The sequence below is a fragment of the Salmo salar genome, chromosome ssa28 (genome assembly GCF_905237065.1).
Source record: "Salmo salar chromosome ssa28, Ssal_v3.1, whole genome shotgun sequence".
NCBI classification, from domain to species: Eukaryota; Metazoa; Chordata; class Actinopteri; order Salmoniformes; family Salmonidae; genus Salmo; species Salmo salar.
This window is the reverse complement of record NC_059469.1, coordinates 14,901,447-14,918,311: the sequence shown is the minus strand read 5'-3', so window position 1 is coordinate 14,918,311 and position 16,865 is coordinate 14,901,447. Positions and strand designations below refer to the sequence as shown.

At 43.2% G+C, this 16,865-nt stretch overlaps 1 protein-coding gene across 1 annotated transcript in view; it reads right to left on the bottom strand.

The window, feature by feature from the left end:
* The window catches only part of mrtfba (myocardin related transcription factor Ba), a 55,867-nt gene extending 39,338 nt beyond the window's left edge, over positions 1 to 16,529 (bottom strand). Inside the window, 1 exon segment of the mRNA XM_014179672.2 lies at positions 16,374 to 16,529. The gene's annotated coding sequence lies outside the window, so the exon portion shown is untranslated.
* Positions 16,530 to 16,865: the final 336 nt, after the last annotated feature.

The window sequence follows — 16,865 nt, the reverse complement described above, 5'->3', positions numbered from 1 at the left end:
CAGGTGTGGCATATCAAGAAGCTGGTTAAACAGCATGATCATTACACAGGTGCACCTTGTGCTGGGGACAATAAAAGGCCACTAAAATGCACATCACACAACACCACAGATGTCTCAAGTTGAGGGAGCGTGCAATTGGTATGCTGACTGCAGGAATGTCCACCAGAGCTGTTGACAGACAAGTGAATATTAATTTCTCTACCATAAGCCTCCTCCGTCAATTTAGAGAATTTGGCAGTATGTCTAACCAGCCTCACAGACCACATGTAACCACTCCAGCCCAGGACCTCCACATCCGGCTTCTTCACCTGCAGGATCGTCTGAGACCAGCCACACTGACAACTGATGAAACGGTTTGCAAAACCGAAGAATTTCTGCACAAACTGTCAGAAATCATCTCAGGGAAACTCATCTGCGTGCTCGTCGTCCTCACAAGGACCTGACCACAGTTCGGCATCGTGACCGACTTCAGTGGGCAAATGCTCACCTTCTATGGCCACTGGCATGCTGGAGAAGTGTGCTCTTCACAGATGAATCCCAGTTTCAACTGTAGGCAGACGGCAGACAGCGTGTTTGGCGTCATGAGGGCGAATGTTTTGCTGATGTCAATGTTGTGAACAGAGAGCCCCATGGTGGCGGTGGGGTTAAGGTATGGGTAGGCATAAGTTACAGATAATGAACACAATTGCATTTTATTGATGGCAATTTGAACGCACAGAGATAATGGGGGGGCCCATTGTCGTGCCAATCACCTGCCATCACCTCATGTTTCAGCATGATAATGCACGGCTCCATGTCGCAAGGATCTGTACACAATTCCAGGAAGCTGTAAATGTCCCAGTTCTTCCATGGCCTGCATACTCACCAGACATGCCACCCATTGAGCTTGTTTGGGATGCTCTGTATCAACGTGTACGACACCGTGTCCCAGTTACATTTTACATTTTAGTCGTCATTTAGCAGACGCTCTTATCCAGAGCGACTTACAGTAGTGAATGCATACATTTCATATTTTTGTTTCTTTTTTTTCCTCTGTACTGGTCCCCCGTGGGAATCGAACCCACAACCCTGGCGTTGCAAACACCATGCTCTACCAACTGAGCCACACGGGACCAGTTCCCGCCAATAGCCAGCAACTTCGCACAGCCTTTGAAGGGGAATGGCCAAATTCCACAGGCAACAATCAACAGCCTGATCAACTCTATGCGAAGGAGATGTGTCGTGCTGCATGAGGCAAATGGTGGTCACATCAGATACGGACTGGTTTTCAGATCCACGCCCATACCTTTTTTTTCAAGATATCTGTGACCAACAGATGCATACCTGTATTCCCAGTCATGTGAAATCCACAGATTATGGCCCAATTTATTCATTTCAATTGACCGACTTCGTTATATGAACTGTAACTCATTAAAATCTTTGAAGTTGTTACATGTTGCGTTTATATTTTTGTTCAGTGTATTTAAAAAAAAAACACCCGTCCATTGCAATCTACGCAAGAATCGGAATGAAAGATTTATCACCACTACTTGAAAACGTGAATAAAACATTTAAAAAATGAAATGACTACCACACAAACCATTTTCTGATAGTGATTTATTGATACAAGTGGCCGGTGATACTGAGGATTTGTCACCACAGATGGTTTGTTTACATTTCTACCGTTGTGGCTAGATGGAGTAGCTAGTCCTACAACAGCACTATAGCTAAGCCTAACCCTTTTCGGAACCTTAACATCCTACGTTAATTCACCTAACCTGCTTTGTTAGTTCTCCTAACCTGCCACGTTAATTATCCTAACCTGCTACGTAAACAAACATCTGTAGAGACAAATCATCAGTATAACCACACCGGTAGCCAATCACATCGCCCCTGATACTCACTTGGGGCCATTCAGTGGTTGTTGTTTATGTATGTAGCTAGCGGGCTAAGTTGTAGCATTAGCAATGTCTTTCAAAAGGAGATGACTCACAAATGACACAATTCTGGAGACTTTTGCAAATTCTGACAATGAATCCGAGTATGACAGTGAGGAATCAGGGTGAGAGAAAGATAAAACCAGACTATGTGCTTGACTATAATCGCAAAAATGGGGACTCGGGAAAACCACCAAGTGGTATAAGAATACATTTTCTTCATCTGATCAACACTGCAGTGGTTTCTGAAAGTACAGAATAAAGAGGAATTATTAGTAATTAGAAAGTAAATCAGGATAAAGAAATAAAACAATATTACAAGTAACATAACTGAAGAGCTCCACAATGGCTCCACAAGCAGGCAGGGCAGAGATACGCAGGCCAAATTAATACACAGGTCAATGCAATGGTCATGATACGACCAGGACATTTTCAAAGGATACAACAAAAGCTAATACTTATTTGACGCCATTAGCATTGTTTTACAGAACTATTAGAAAAATGTATGAAGGTTATGAAATCAGTTCCTTGTGTGAAATCAGTTCCTTGTAAAACTAAACCATCTAGTGTTCAGCGAAATAACAACACAATGTCAAATACTGGTAGGCTAGTCAAATCATGTACATCCGATCACATTAACCATTACTCTCTCGCGGGAATTTCACTAACGGTCTATATGTAGCCAAACGTAACTGCTGCTCATTCCGTTTGCTCGAAAATTGATAAATGGTTAAAAATAAAAATACTTTATTTTTATTTTATAAAAGGCCCATGTCCATAGAGACACATACCAGCTCTACTGGCAGTACTGCTACTACCAGCAGTACTACACCTGCACCTGTCGACGACACAAGTTGTTCTGCTTCCACGAGCACATCCAATGCTAACATCAGTATTTCTACATTTGTTGTTAGCCCGGCTAGAATGGACACTGACAGTTGTGAATCTGATGCAGCCAAAGAGTTACTGCCCCCTTACCCGGGAAAGCACCGAACAACAGACAGGGACGTTGGACCATCAAAGAGGAGCAAATATGATGAGAACCACATTGATTTGGGGTTCACATATATTGGGAGTAGTGCCTTTCCTCAGCCACAGTGTGTTATATGTGCAAAAGTACTCTCTCACAACTCGATGAAACCTTCACTCTTGCGCAGACATTTAGAAACAAAACATGCCAATTTGAAATAAGCCACGGGAGTTTTTTTGAGCGAGAATTAAGACTACTTTCAAGTAGTATGACATGTATAAAAGCAACAGATACCATTAATAAGAAGGGGCTAGAAAGCGTCTTATATGGTGAGTTACCGAGTGGCTAGGACAGGCAAGCCCCATACTATTATGGAGGACTTAATTCTTCCTGCTGCCGTGGATATGGCTGGGACAATGCTGGGGGGAAAATATATATTTTTTAAACTATACAGACAATGCCTTCAACAAACACTGTTTCACAACGCATCAGTGACATGGCATTAGATGTTTTGAAACAATTCCTGCTTCGCATACAAGGCAGTGAAATCTATGCATTACAGCTGGATGAGTCAACAGATGTGGCGGGCCTGGCACAGCTCCTGGTATATGTCCGTTACATTTACGGGGGGGGTCAATTAAGGAAGACATCCTCTTCTGCAAACCACTGGAAACCAGAAGAGGATATTTTTAAAGTACTGGACATCTTTGTGACATCAAATGGACTTTGGTGGTCAAGATGTGATGGTATGTGTACTGATGGCGCAAAAGCCATGACGGGGAGACATAGTGGAGTGGTAACGCACGTGCAAGCAGCATCCACAGCAGCATCCACCAAGAGGCTCTTGCTGCCAAAAGAATGCCTGACAGCTTGAAAGATGTCTTGGACACTACATTGAAAATGGTTAACTTTGTTAACCTGTTGGGGATAGGGGGCAGTATTTGCACGGCCGGATAAAAAACGTACCCGATTTGATCTGGTTACTACTCCTGCCCAGTAACTAGAATATGCATATAATTGTTTGATTTGGATAGAAAACACCCTAAAGTTTCTAAAACTGTTTGAATGGTGTCTGTGAGTATAACAGAACTCATTTGGCAGGCCAAAACCTGAGAAGATTCCAAACAGGAAGCGCTCTCTGACTTTTTCTTGGCCTTCTTGATCATCTCTAACCAAAACAGGGGATCTCTGGCATAACGTGACATTTTCTAACGCTCCCATAGGCTCTCAGAAGGCGCCAGAACGATGAATGGTGGCTTTGCAGGCCATGGCTGAAAAACATTAGCGCATTTGGATAGTGGTCGTTCTGAGGACAATGAGACTGGAGGCGCGTGCACGAGCCGACAACATGTTTACTTTCTCTCTCTTTGAACGAAAACAACGACTCCCGGTCGGAATATTATCGCTTTTTTACGAGAAAAAAATCGCATAAAAATTGGTTTTAAACAGCGGTTGACATGCTTCGAAGTACGGTAATGGAATATTTAGAATTTTTTTGTCACGAAACGCGTCGGGCGCGTCACCCTTCTTTACCCTTCGGATAGTGTCTTGAACGCACGAACAAAACGCCGCTATTTGGATATAACTATGGATTATTTGGAACCAAACCAACATTTGTTATTGAAGTAGAAGTCCTGGGAGTGCATTCTGACGAAGAACAGCAAAGGTAATCAAACTTTTCTAATAGTAAATCGGAGTTTGGTGAGTACCACACTTGGTGGGTGTCAAAACAGCTAGCCTGTGATGGCTGGGCTATCTACTCAGAATATTGCAAAATGTGCTTTCACCGAAAAGCTATTTTAAAAATCGGACATAGCAAGTGCAAAGGAGTTCTGTATCTATAATTCTTAAAATAATTGTTATGTTTTTTATGAACGTTTATCGTGAGTAATTTACTAAATTCACCGGAAGTGTTTGGTGGGAGCTAGTCACATGCTAATGTAAAAAGCTGGTTTTTGATATAAATATGAACTTGATTGAACAAAACATGCATGTATTGTATAACATAATGTCCTAGGATTGTCATCTGATGAAGATCATCAAAGGTTAGTGCTGCATTTAGCTGTGGTTTGGGTTTATGTGACATTATATGCTAGCTTGAAAAATGGGTGTCTGATTAATTCTGGCTGGGTACTCTGCTGACATAATCTAATGTTTTGCTTTCGTTGTAAAGCCTTTTTGAAATCGGACAGTGTGGTTAGATTAACGAGAGTCTTGTCTTTAAAATGGTGTAAAATAGTCATATGTTTGAGAAATTGAAGTAATAGCATTTCTAAGGTATTTCAATATCGCACCACGGGATTACACTGGCTGTTGAGTAGCAAGCGTCCCACTGGCCCAGAGAGGTTAAAGAAAGGCCCCTGAACTCTTGTGTATTTTCTGCACTATGCAATGATATGGGCAGCAACCATGTAACGCTTTTACAACATACGCTGGTTATGCGCTGGTTATCAAGGGGCAAAGTATTGACACGTTTTCTTTTTAATTGAGAGATGAGCTTAAAGTTCTTTACTGACCATAAGTTTCACTTGTCTGACCGCTTGCATGATGACACGTTTCTCACATGAATGGCCTATCTGGGTGACGTTTTTTTCTCACCTGAATGATCTGAAGCTAGGATTACAGGGACTCTCCGCAACTATATTCAATGTGCGGGACAAAATTGAGGCTATGATTAAGTTGGAGCTCTTCTCTGTCTGCATTAACAAGGACAACACACAGGTATTCCCATCATTCTATGATTTTCTGTGGGCAAATGAACTCAAATTTACAGACAATGTCAAATGTGAGATTGCGAAGCATCTGAGTGAGTTGGATACGCAATTATGCAGGTACTTTCCAGAAATGGCCGACACAAACTGGAATCGTTATCCCTTCATGCCCTACCTCCAGTCCACTTACCGATATCTGAACAAGAGAGCCTCATCGAAATTGCAACAAGCGGTTCTGTGAAAATTGAATTTAAATCAGAAGCCACTGCCAGATTTCTGGATTGGGCTGCTCTGAGCGTGTCCTTCCTTGGCAAATCACGCTGTTAGGACCCCGATAACCTTTGCAACCATGTACCTATGTGAGAGTGGATTCTTGGCCCTCACTAGCATGAAAACTAAATACAGGTACAGACTGTGTGTGGAAAATGATTTAAGACTGAGACTCTCCAATACAACCCAACACTGCAGAGTTATGTGCATCCTTTCAAGCACACCCTTCAAATTAACCTGTGGTGAGTTATTCACACTTTTCGATGAACAAATAAGGTTTTATATGTAAGATGGTTAAATAAAGAGCAAGATTATTATTATTATATTATTATTTGTGCCCTGGTCCTATAAGAGCTCTTTGTCACTTCCCAAAAGCTGGGTTGTGACAAAAACTTACACTCATTCTTATGTTTAATAAATGTATCGTATAGTGTGTGTGGCAGGCTTATAATTATGGCAAAAAAATTACATTTGTGAGTGCGATGACCCTGGTGCTAGAAAGGGTACGCAGCTGGAGGTTGAATGTTTGAAAGGGTACGGGATTATAAAAAGTTTTGGAACCACTGTTCTGTGAATTAATGAGGCGGAGCGTACCTCATTTCAAACTGTAAAATTGACAAGTTGAAACACACCCTATTGATAATTAGCAGGCAGCGTGTCTTGGTTTGAGGGCAGTTGTCCTGTTGCGTCACAATCACATTTAGGAACAGTGAGTCAATTCTGACATCACGCGCATAAGAAAACTCATGCTGGGGGGACCGTTAAGAGATATTTGAAACTCACAAGTAAGAAGGACAAAGGGATTCTCTGGTACAGCCATGTGCACCACGTCATTGCGCTCTTGCTCTGTTGTATGTGATTCTTGCTAGCAGTCACTCAAATGGCGAGGGGCTGAATCTGATTGGCTGGAACTTGAATTGCTAGGGTGCTGGCCCATGTGGGGGGAAATGAAGGAAAAGAAATGGCACAGCACAGTTTACTGAAAACAGACGCTTCAAACTAGGGATTTCGTGACTAATTGAGGTAACTGTAATTCTGCATGTACAAACTAGACATTGACACACCCAGCCCAAAGTGGGGGGGTTTAAAAAAAGACTTACTAGTCGCCAAAGTACCAAAGCATCCAGGCTACCAGAAGAAAAAAAAAAGAGGTATTGCAAAGAAACACCGGGACTGCAGCGGCAAGCGACAGTTGCTATAGCAACAGCATGCTGCAGTCTTTGTGGCGATGGGATGAAGGGGTGTTCTGGAGGAGGGGGGAGAGAGAGAGAGCCTGAGAGCTTTGTGAGCGTAATGTTTACTGATCATTTTTATTGTTTATTTCACTTTTGTTTATTATCTCCTTCACTTGCTTTGGCAATGACAACATATGTTTCCCATGCCAATAAAGGACTTACATTGAAATTGAGAGTCAGAGAACCAGGGAGAGAGACAGGGAGCCAGAGTTTGAGTGTAATGTTTACTATTAACGTTTGTTGTTTATTATCTATTTCACTTGCTTTTGCAATGTAAACATATGTTTCCCATGCCAACAAAGCCCCTTAAATTGAAAGAGACAGAAAGGAGACACACTAGCGGGACAAGCTCTCACCTACACGAGGGGCTCTTTACTGAAAGGCAAACTGTGACAGTAGCACCAACCAGTTCAAACAAGATACACAACACCTCAGAACTCAGTTTCTAAGCTACAGAGGATCTAGTGCACTCTCCTCAGGTCCTGGGCTGCCAATGGCCACAATCAATGCACCCAGGACACATAGTGCGCGCGCGCACACGTCATGTTAAAACACCTGATTCAACTCATCAAGGTATTGGTGATCGTTGAATCAGGAGGAGTTTTTATTGTTGGGCTGGAACAAAACAGTGAGCATGCACAAAACCTGTTGCTCTCCAGGAGCACAGTTGGTGACTGACCACTGAAGATCGAGGTCAACAGGTTTGTTTACATTCAAACAGAGGGAAGTACCTGGTCCCCTCAGAGGGAGAGCAAACATCATGCATGACTAGACAATGTGTTGTAAATATCAACCGTGCTCCTACCCAACTGCTCTGTCCTGCTATAGGCATTAGCAACGAGTGCCATGTGTTCATCCAAGGGAAACCCACAGAAGGGACAAGGTGGTGCCCAGCTAGGCTTAATGGTAGATGGCTTTGGAGATTATAGGTGTACGTAAATGTGCTGGTGTTTACAATTCAGCTATAAAATACTGTTGTTTTGCGTTTTCATAAAACTGAAGGTTGTTGGGTGCAAAGTCTACAAGGGTCTAAGTGTGCTGTGCATGATAATGCACGAGGGTGTGTATGACAGATCGATGACCTTCTGCTCCTGCCTAGTAGTATCGTACTGATCCAGTATGTGGTGACCCAGCAGTCTTAAAGGAACGATACAAGGTCCATATCACCAACTATGGGCATACAGACACAGGATGGAGACATACACCTAACAGTAAACATAACTTTGCAATTAATATATTGTAATATTGCATAATAGCAGTCTACAGCCTGGGATAACATAGTTCCCCAGAATATCAAAGAAACAATAAGTCAGCTTGGCCTGTATATCAAGAGCACAGATGAGCTAAACACTTTCTCCCCACAGGGTCTGGGGGACTGCCCCTTCCTCATCATCACAAAGAAGAGGTCATAGGTCAGCTAAGTATCTATACACAACACAAGCCCCTCTCCAGTCTGTAAAGGGGTTATGCTACTCCAGGCTACTGCAGTGGTAACATGCTTCATATTCACTACAGGGAGGAACTCCTCCTCACACCGTCTTTAGGTAAATACCCACCCAGTATTCTCCTCTCTGTTCAGTCAGGGTGGTCTAGTCTCTCTTGGCAGACTTAAACACACAATCTCCTGGTGTGTGTGTGTGTGTGTGTCAGATATAAAACCAGTCCCTTTGCAGCAAGTCACAGCCCAGAAAACAGTATCTTGTACTGTGGACATTATTTCCCCTCAATCCTAGCGATTTGAAGTTGGTTTCTCAGAGACTGAAATAGCCCACAAGTCTGATCCAACAAAAATTACAGCTTTTTCTTGAGATAAGGCCAATGCTGATGTTATTATGGTTCATGTCACAACTTACAGACTTGTTTATGTGCTGCTGTGCGTATTTGATGCCGATCTTACTTTGCTACCTGACAACTTTACGGTTTTGACTTTCTAATTACCGTTTATATTTTTAGTTTTTCCCTCGCTCAACTTTTTTTCCATTCAACTTTTTCACTCCGGATGTTTTATCTGGACATGGTTCGTCAGGACCTCCAACAGCCGAAGCTAACTAGTAACATGAACACGATGCCTTCTAATTGCAGTCGCTGTACTTATAATATACAGGAGAACGATCGCCTTACGGCAAGGATAGCTGTGCTGCAAGCCCAGCTTCAGACGCAATCGTTAGGCAAGGGTAATTTCAGTGTAGGAAAGGATGAAACAGTGTCTGTGCCACCAGTAAGTACAGATAGTAACGTTAGTATCAATCCCCTCGCACGGTCCCCGCAGCCGGACAACTTTCTCATGGCTTCTGGAGGGAAATGCTGTAGGAATGCTCAACCGGTGTCGCTCATTCAGCCGACAGAAACTTTCAACTGGTTCTCCCCATTAAGCAGCGAGTCGGAGTTAGAGGCCGAGCCTTCTCTGGTCTCTACTCCTCCCGTTGTGGGGTCTGAGACGCCGTGCCTCCCACCATTAGCTCTGACAAATTGAAAACCCTAGTCATTGGCGACTCCATTACCTGCAGTATTAGACTTAAAACGTATCACCCAGCGACCATACACTGTTTACCAGGGGGCAGGGCTACCGACGTTAAGGCTAATCTGAAGATGGTGCTGGCTAAAGCTAAAACTGGCGAGTGTAGAGAGTATAGAGATATTGTTATCCACGTCGGCACCAATGATGTTAGGATGAAACAGTCAGAGGTCACCAAGCGCAACATAGCTTCAGCGTGTAAATCAGCTAGAAAGATGTGTCGGAATCGAGTAATTGTCTCTGGCCCCCTCCCAGTTAGTGGGAGTGATGAGCTCTACAGCAGAGTCTCACAACTCAATCACTGGTTGAAAACTCTTTTCTGCCTCTCCCAAAAGATAGAATTTGTAGATAATAGGCCCTCTATCTGGTACTCACCCACAAACAGGACCAAGCCTGGCCTGTTGAGGAGTGACGGACTCCATCTTAGCTGGAGGGGTGCTCTCATCTTATCTACGAACATAGACAGGGCTCTAACTCCCCTAGCTCCACAATGAAATAGGGTGCAGACCAGGCAGCAGGCTGTTAGACAGCCTGCCAGCTTAGTGGAGTCTGCCACTAGCACAGTCAGTGTAGTCAGCTCAGGTATCCCCATTGAGACCGTGTCTGTGCCTCGACCTAGGTTGGGCAAAACTAAACATGGCGGTGTTCGCCTTAGCAATCTCACTAGAATAAAGACCTCCTCCATTTCTGCCATTATTGAAAGAGATCGTGATACATCACATCTCAAAATAGGGCTACTTAATGTTAGATCACTCACTTCCAAGGCAGTTATAGTCAATGAACTAATCACTTATCATAATCTTGATGTGATTGGCCTGACAAACATGGCTTAAGCCTGATGAATTTACTGTGTTAAATGAGGCCTCATCTCCTGGTTACACTAGTGACCATATCCCCCGTGCATCCCGCAAAGGCGGAGGTGTTGCTAACATTTACGATAGCAAATTTCAATTTTTCTAGTCATGAAATCTATGCAGCCTACTCAATCACTTTTTATAGCTACTGTTTACAGGCCTCCAGGGCCATATACAGCGTTCCTCACTGAGTTCCCTGAATTCCTATCGGACATTGTAGTCACAGCAGATAATATTCTAATTTTTGGTGACTTTAATATTCACACGGAAAAGTCCACAGACCCACTCCAAAAGGCTTTCGGAGCCATCATCGACTCAGTGGGTTTTGTCCAACATGTCTCTGGACCTACTCACTGCCACAGTCATACCCTGGACCTAGTTTTGTTCCGTGGAATAAATGTTGTGGATCTTAATGTTTTTCCTCATAATCCTGGACAATCGGACCATTTTATTACGTTTGCAATCGCAACAAATAATCTGCTCAGACCCCAACCAAGGAGCATCAAAAGTCGTGGTATAAATTCTCAGACAACCCAAAGATTCCTTGATGCCCTTCCAGACTCCCTCTGCCTACCCAAGGACATCAGAGGACAAAAATCAGTTAACCACCTAACTGAGGAACTAAATTTAACTTTGCGCAATACGCTAGATGAAGTTGCACCCCTAAAAACTAAAAACATTTGTCATAAGAAACTAGCTCCCTGGTATACAGAAAATACACGAGCTCTGAAGCAAGCTTCCAGAAAATTGGAACGGAAATTTCGCCACACCAAACTGGAAGTCTTCCGACTAGCTTGGAAAGACAGTACCGTGCAGTATCGAAGAGCCCTCACTGCTGCTCGATCATCCTATTTTTCCACCCTAATTGAGGAATATAAGAACAATACAACATTTATTTTTGATACTGTCGCAAAGCTATCTAAAAAGCAGCATTCCCCAAGAGAGGATGGCTTTCACTTCAGCAGTAATAAATTCATGAACTTCTTTGAGGAAAAGATCATGATCATTAGAAAGAAAATGACGGACTCCTCTTTAAATCGGCGTATTCCTCCAAAGCTCCGTTATCCTGAGTCTGCACAACTCTGCCAGGACCTAGGATCAAGGGAGACACTCAAGTGTTTTAGTACTATATCTCTTGACACAATGATGGAAATAATCATGGCCTCTAAACCTTCAAGCTGCATACTGGACCCTATTCCAACTAAACTACTGAAAGAGCTGCTTCCTGTGCTTGGCCCTCCTATGTTGAACATAATAAACGGCTCTCTATCCACCGGATGTGTACCAAACTCACTAAAAGTGGCAGTAATAAAGCCTCTCTTGAAAAAGCCAAATCTTGACCCAGAATTTTTTTTTTTAACTATCGGCCTATATCGAATCTTCCATTCCTGTCAAAAAATTTTGAAAAAGCTGTTGCACAGCAACTCACTGCCTTCCTGAAGACAAACAATGTATACGAAACACTTCAGTCTGGTTTTAGACCCCATCATAGTACTGAGACTGCACTTGTGAAGGTGGTGCATGACCTTTTAATGGTGTCAGACCGAGGCTCTGCATCTGTCCTCGTGCTCCTAGATCTTAGTGCTGCTTTTGATACCATCGATCACCACATTCTTTTGGAGAGATTGGAAACCCAAATTGGTCTACACGGACAAGTTCTGGCCTGGTTTAAATCTTATCTGTCGGAAAGATATCAGTTTGTCTCTGTGAATGGTTTGTCCTCTGACAAATCAACTGTAAATTTCGGTGTTCCTCAAGGTTCTGTTTTAGGACCACTATTGTTTTCACTTTATATTTTACCTCTTGGGGATGTCATTCGAAAACATAATGTTAAATTTCACTGCTATGCAGATGACACACAGCTGTACATTTCAATGAAACATGGTGAAGCCCCAAAATTGCCCTCGCTAGAAGCCTGTGTTTCAGACATAAGGAAGTGGATGGCTGCAAAGGTTCTACTTTTAAACTCGGACAAAACAGAGATGCTTGTTCTAGGTCCCAAGAAACAAAGAGATCTTCTGTTAAATCTGACAATTAATCTGGATGGTTGTACAGTCGTCTCAAATAAAACTGAAGGACCTCGGCGTTACTCTGGACCCTGATCTCTCTTTTGAAGAACATATCAAGACTGTTTCAAGGACAGCTTTTTTCCATCTACGTAACATTGCAAAAATCAGAAACTTTCTGTCCAAAAATGACGCAGAAAAATGTATCCATGCTTTTGTTACTTCTAGGTTGGACTACTGCAATGCTCTACTTTCCGGCTACCCGGATAAAGCACTAAATAAACTTCAGTTAGTGCTAAATACGGCTGCTAGAATCCTGACTAGAACCAAAAAATTTGATCATATTACTCCAGTGCTAGCCTCCCTACACTGGCTTCCTGTTAAGGCAAGGGCTGATTTCAAGGTTTTACTGCTAACCTACAAAGCATTTCATGGGCTTGCTCCTACCTATCTTTCCGATTTGGTCCTGCCGTACATACCTACACGTACGCTACAGTCACAAGACGCAGGCCTCCTAATTGTCCCTAGAATTTCTAAGCAAACAGCTGGAGGCAGGGCTTTCTCCTATTGAGCTCCATTTTTATGGAATGGTCTGCCTACCCACCCATGTGAGAGATGCAGACTCGGTCTCAACCTTTAAGTCTTTACTGAAGACTCATCTCTTTAGTGGGCCCTATGATTGAGTGTAGTCTGGCCCAGGAGTGTGAAGGTGAACGGAAAGGCTCTGGAGCAACGAACCGCCCTTGCTGTCTCTGCCTGGCCGGTTCCCCTCTCTCCACTGGGACTCTCTGCCTCTAACCCTATTACAGGGGCTGAGTCACTGGCTTATTGGTGTTCTTCCATGCCGTCCCTAGGAGGGGTGCGTCACTTGAGTGGGTTGAGTCACTGACGTGGTCTTCCTGTCTGGGTTGGCGCCCCCCCTTGAGTTGTGCCATGGCGGAGATCTTTGTGGGCTATACTCGGCCTTGTCTCAGGATGGTAAGTTGGTGGTTGAAGATATCCCTCTACTGGTGTGGGGGCTGTGCTTTGGCAAAGTGGGTGGGTTTATGTCCTTCCTGTTTGGCCCTGTCCGGGGGTATCATCAGATGGGGCCACAGTGTCTCCTTACCCCTCCTGTCTCAGCCTCCAGTATTTATGCTGCAGTAGTTTATGTGTCGGGGGGCTAGGGTCAGTCTGTTATATCTGGAGTATTTCTCCTGTCTCATCCGGTGTGAATTTAAGTTCTCTCTCTCTCTCTCTCAGCCCTAGGACCATGCCTCAGGACTACCTGACATGATGACTCCTTGCTGTCCCCAGTCCACCTGGCCGTGCTGCTGCTCCAGTTTCAACTGTTCTGCCTGCGGCTATGGAACCCTGACCTGTTCACCGGACGTGCTACCTGTCCCAGACCTGCTGTTTTCAACTCTCTAGAGATAGCAGGAGCGGTAGAGATACTCTCAATGATCGGCTATGAAAAGCCAACTGACATTTACTCTTGAGGTGCTGACTTGTTGCACCCTCGACAACTACTGTGATTATTATTATTATTATTATTATTATTATTATTTGACCATGCTGGTCATTTATGAACATTTGAACATCTAGGCCATGTGCTGTTATAATCTCCACCCGGCACAGCCAGAAGAGGACTGGCCACCCCTCATAGCCTGGTTCCTCTCTAGGTTTCTTCCTAGGTTCTGGCCTTTCTAGGGAGTTTTTCCTAGCCATCGTGCTTCTACACCTGCATTGCTTGCTATTTGGGGTTTTAGGCTGGGTTTCTGTACAGCACTTTGAGATATCAGCTGATGTAAGAAGGGCTATATAAATACATTTGATGTCAGAGTCAGTGGTGTAAAGTACTTAAGTAAAAATAGTTTTCTGGGGCATCTTTGTCTTTTTGACCGTTTTTACTTCGATACATTCCTAAAGGAAATAATGTACTTTTTAAACCATACATTTCCTCTGACACCCAATAGTACTCATTACATTTTGAATGCTTGGCAGGCAAGGAAAATGGTCCAATTCACACATTTATCAAGAGAACATCCCTGGTAATCCCTACTGCCTCTGATCTGGTGGACTCACTAAACACAAATGCTTTGTTTGTAAATTATGTTAGAGTGTGCCCCTGGCTACCCATAAATAAAAAATGTTTAAAGAATGGAGGCATCTGGTTTGCTTAATATTTATAAGTATATTTAAATCCAAATACGTTTAGACTTTTTCTCAAGTAGTATTTTACTGCATAAAGTTCACTACAATGGAAGTCTGCTCTATCACCTCAGCCAGCTGGCCAGACAGACCATTTCCTGCTAGACAGCTGCTTTCACCCCCCCCACCACCAAATCAATACAGACAAGATAAAAGGTCCCATGTAGCTCAGTTGGTTGAGCATGGCACTTGCAACTCCAGGGTTGTGGGTTCGACTCCCACAATGGACTAGTACAACTCACTGCCGTAAGTCGCTCTGGATAAGATCATCTGCAAATAAGTAAAATGACGAATGTAAATACCAAAGCACACTCACGTCCCGCATACTCCTTGAAGTAATTTTGTTTAGAGTAAAAAAGGTTATTGCGTGGAACGTGACAGTTGACTGTGACTCTTCTACCGACTTCTAGAGAGAGACAGGCACAACAAACCTAATCTGTGACCCATGAGGCCATACCACAACAAACAGAGAAAATAGGCAGAAATCCAAGAGGAGAAGGCATATATTAATATATAGACCGAAGGTTACAGTTCATTGAGACATCATAAGAGGTTTAAATTGGGTGGATGGTTCAGGTTACTCTGGTGTGAAGGTTAGAACCGGATGAGATGTTTTTGTGTGCAGGAAAAACATAACCTAACTCTGGCAACTGATGAACCACCAAACAAGATGAGGAGAGGAGCTTTAAAAACTTGGCAACATCAGTTAGAAGTAAAACGTTTGGCAAGACAGATTATAATCACAATGTAGTATGCCAGAACAATTCACTATTGTTTTCCTCACCATCTGTTAGCTTCATAAGGCAGAGCCATATGTGGCTCTGACGAAGTCCGATGCCAAAATCTCAAATCTACCTTATCCCATTTCAAGCAAGACTGTTGTCAGGTGAGGTGTTTGTGTTGTGTGTGTCATCCAGTGATGTGTTGCAGGCAGCAACCACTTCACTCTCAGCCTCACTTTCATCTTTAGCTTCTTTGATCTGCCAGTCTCTCTTTGGTGCTAGTTATCCCAAGGACATATCCCAAGGGGCTGGCTCATCCTCACTCACCCATTTATGACTGAGACCTAAGTTGACCTCACCGAGTTACCTGTGTCTGTGCAGAGTCAAGCATTCCCAGTGCTAACAGTTGACAAAAGATGTGGCAGCCCTTTAACAGATATACTTGCTGATGATGAAGCAAATGGGGTAGGATATCAAAGAGTTGACTTGCTAACTGCTAACGTTACATTGTAACAGGTGGCATTACTGGGAGGTCTAGAGACACAGTATACACCAAAAAAACATTGAGTTCAGTTCACTAGCGGTTACTGGTAGGCTGACTGATTAAAGGGAAGGCACTACAGTTAACTGCGAGACGTTGGTTTTAATTTGTGAGAAGTTAACGTTAGCTAGCTACCAACATCAGAGACAGCGTGTCAGTGGTGTTATCTGACTGGCAAGATAGCACGTAAACAGAAGAAACTGGGGGGGGGGGGTGAAGGAAAAGACAAGAAACAATAGTCATCTTGTAATTTAAATCAGTTTACACATTGTCTACTGTGGCTTTAACACTCGCACTGGTAGCTAACTAGCTCGCTGTGTTCTGCATGGCATGACTGCATCAACAACCTCTGCAGTCACCATCGTTACTATGCTACTAGCCATGCTGCTAGTTCTGCTCGCACGTTAAAAACAAGACAGCCCTACCCAGTTCAAATGTCTTACCCAATTCCTTCGCATTGCCTTATGAAAAGGTTCACCATTCGATTCAACGACACACTGCAATTGATGTCGAGGAGAATCGCTAGTGTTTTTTAGGAAATCGAAGTTTCATTCCCGGAATAAAATGGCTCCTGCTGACATGTTCCGATACATTTGGTGACGTAGTCAAGCCGAAGCTTTGTGTTACCTCACTTGCATTCAGGACACAGGGGGCGCTCAAGTCTTCAATTTACATGGCAAATCATTCTACACCCCAAAGCCATACATTAATGTGTAAATAAAGACTTATCGTTGGCAGCAATATAGCCTATAACTCTGACCAAACAAAGAATTAAAAATCATAAAGCACTTTCTGGTAAGTTTATTTTGGAAGAGATAAGACCAAACGATGAGACCGTATGTAGAGCCGATGTTCAATGCCTGAATATTTTAATAGAGCCCTAGTCTAGTTTTGACAAACAGTATAAATATGTTTCAATACCAACATTATCAGAC